Here is a 3,390-nt window from a genome sequence, read left to right as displayed (position 1 = left end):
ATATAGGCGAAGGAGGTCGGTCAAGGGAGCCACGAGGGGCTCACGAGGCAGGGGGCGTGCCCACCCCCTTAGGGCGCGCCGGCCACCCCGTCTCGACTGCTTCTTGACGTCCAATCCAAGTTTCCTGGATTGCGTTCGTTCCAAAAAGATCGCTCCCGAAGGTTTCCTTCCATTTGGACTCTGTTTGATATTCCTTTTCCGCGAAACACTAAAATAGGCAAAAAAACAGCAATTCAGGCTGGGCCTCCGGTTAGTAGGTTAGTCCCAAAAATGATATAAAAGTGTAAAGTAAATCCCATAAACATCCAAACACATGTAATATAATAGCATGGAACAATCAAAAATTATAGGTACGTTGGAGGCGTATGAGAGGTCAAAACAGTGAACATGATTTATGTCACTCATATCCCAAAGAAGGAGCGCAAACGCGCACTCCGAGACGTATATGCTGTAGAGCCAGTCACCCCCAAATTTAACCCATGGTCGGCCTGTCCGATCACCTTTGATCGCAGGGATCATCCGAATAGTATCCATCATGGGGGTTTGGCTGCCTTAGTGCTTGACCCAATAATCGGCAGTAGTCTTGATCTGATATATCAGGACACTATTTGTAAGATGGGGATAGACTCGTCAAGAATCAAGCAAAGCAGCACTACCTTTAAAGGAGTAATATGAGGCGTAGAGGCCCACTCCACGGGCGCTCTAACAATGGACGTTGTATTGGCTCTCCCGATAATTTTCAAAGCGAAGATCTAATCTTCGACATTGCTCCGTTCCGAAGTGGCTATCATGCACTACTCAAAAAAACGGCCTTGACCCGTTTTAATGCAGTCTTGCATTACGCTTATCTCGAACTCAAGATGCCTCGACCATGTGGCGTTATCACGGTTAGTGGAAATACAGAGCGTTCTCTTTGTATAGAAGAATACACGACGGCTCTAGTAGCCGAAGCACAAATCAGCCTTTTCAACCCGAGCATCTCATCGGTCTTCAAGACCACGGACACAGCTAAATGTGTTCGGCGCACACCTAAGTGTAGCAGCTTAGATAAACCTGAGCTTGTTTAGCATCCATGCCCCCATAGACCGCCCCATAAGAAGATTGTACATGTTTTCATGTATACATAAATATACACTCAAAATTCCTTGAGTGGTGCTGGGGGCACCCTGCACGCAAGAAGTCCATAGTTCAGCTTGACCCCATTCAGACTCAAGAAGCTATATTTCATGGTTCATTTAGACAAACCAACTTTACTTACGGCAACACCAGATTCTTTCACCTGGTTTTTCCTTTTTCTTACAGATGGCAACCATGTTATACCCTTCAAGGACACTACACAACGGAGGCGAAGGCGCAGATGTGCAGCAGGGCCCCGTTTTGAGGATTCTTTTTAGATTAAGACCCTGTGTAAACATTTTTATTATCTCTTGTTGTTTCATACTTTCCTGGTATGCAAAATGTCCAAGAAAGATATCGGCATTATTTGCGAACCTACGATTTGCCGTACTAAAATGGATGTTATAGGAGCAGCCAACATTGTGTTTTGATATATATGCTCTCACCACAGGCGCTATTTCCTCACTCTAGATTTCCACACGTGCCTTGGATTCAAGGTTCATTACCGGGGGATGTAATTAGCCCGGTATATGTTGAAAAGCCCGAATACCTTCGGGAGTGTTCAACATCGCGGGTTTGAGCTTATATGCATCTCATCTGAATCATGTATTTGGTCAATAGTTGGGTTTGCCCGGCTCCTGTGCTTGCTACCTTATGTTCCGCTCTGTCGGCTAAAGTAGTAAAGGGAGAACTACTGCGATTGTGCCCCGGTTCATCCGGATGATCACCTCAGTAGAGAAAGCCGAAAACTGACTGTCATGATAAGGCGAGAGCTGGTCAACCACTCGATGACTCAGCGAAATCTTCGCGATTCCTCCGCATTAACGAAGGACCGACTTCCCAGTCACATATAAAAACAAACCGTATTCAGATAACCGCGGACATACCAGGCGCTATATAGTAGCCCCACCATCAAACTCCTATGGCTAAGTGAAAGTGTTAAAGCTCTATAGTCATATTGCCTAGTTCGCCGCACTAACACCTCCTTAACGTACCAAGACGTTGGGTCAAGTGTGATCAAGTGCTTTTTCGAACACCCCCGCGTTATGCGCGAGGGGGCTGAAGCCGACGACTGCAAACTTTCAGGTTATATACATATATACATAAACGGCTGCACAGGAGGCACTAAAATACTTATGAAGCTCTCCAAAGTTATTTTGGAACGGAGTCCCAGATAGGATAATTCGCTTTTTGGTACAAAGTTCAGCAAGAACCTTCCGAATATCGTTATTTGGAAGGCCTTTGCTGAAATTCGTACAAAAAGGCAAATTATCCTATCCGAGACTCCATTCCAGAATAACTTTGGAGGACTTCGTACCATCATGCCATGGTTACTTCCGGCTAATGATGAAGCCATGGATTTCTTCAGTACTTTGACACTATAGGAACCCTCTCGACCCCTTGAACCCTCGACGACCCTGGAACCCTCGACCCCTAGACGATCCTGGAACCCTCGATCCCTCGACCCTAGAACCCTCGACCCGGGATAATATCGACAACGCTTCAAGGGGTTAATACCAAGAACGACGAGATACATACACGGGAGAAATTAATGTTATCGGGGAGGGCGTATATCGACCCCCCCACGTATTGAAGTTATCGGGAGGGGGTATTTGGACCCCCCCTCATGTTGAAGTTATCGGGAGGGGTATATTGACGATGACAGAGGAGAATATCGAAGAAAAAAAAGAAGAAAAAAAAGAGGAGGAGAAGAAGAAGAAAAAATAGAATATTTTCTATTTTTTCTTCTTCTCCTCTATTTCTTTCTTCTTCTCCTCTTCTTTTTCTTCTTTTTTCCTCTTCTTATTTATTTCTCCTCTTCTTCCTCTCCTCTTCTTCTCCTCTATTCCTCTTCTTATTTTCCTTTTTCCTCTCCTTCTTTTTCTTCTTCTTCCTTCTTTCTAGCTAGATATATAAAACTTTTCTAAAAATGTAACTTTTGCATATATAAAACTTTTTTCTTCTTCTTCCTTTCTTCCTTCTCTTCCTTCGTCCTAAATATATAAAACTTTTCTAAAAATGAAACTAACCTAAAATTAATGTACTAAATCAGAGAACAATTGAAAACACCATGCATATTAAAATTGAAAAAATACATACATTCATACAAAAATATATATAAAACAAGCATATATATATGAAAAAAAATGAAAAAGGAGGGCGCCGACGGCCGGACCAAGCTGCGGCGAGGATGGCGGGGTCGGGGCAGAGGCGCGTATGACGGCGAGGGCGGGCCGGGGCGGCGCGTGTCGGGGCAGGGGCGCGGGCGACGGC

Source organism: Triticum dicoccoides, chromosome 4B, assembly GCF_002162155.2.
Source record: "Triticum dicoccoides isolate Atlit2015 ecotype Zavitan chromosome 4B, WEW_v2.0, whole genome shotgun sequence".
Classification (NCBI taxonomy): Eukaryota; Viridiplantae; Streptophyta; class Magnoliopsida; order Poales; family Poaceae; genus Triticum; species Triticum dicoccoides.
The sequence above is the reverse complement of the archived record's forward strand: the minus strand, read 5'-3'. Positions refer to the sequence as shown.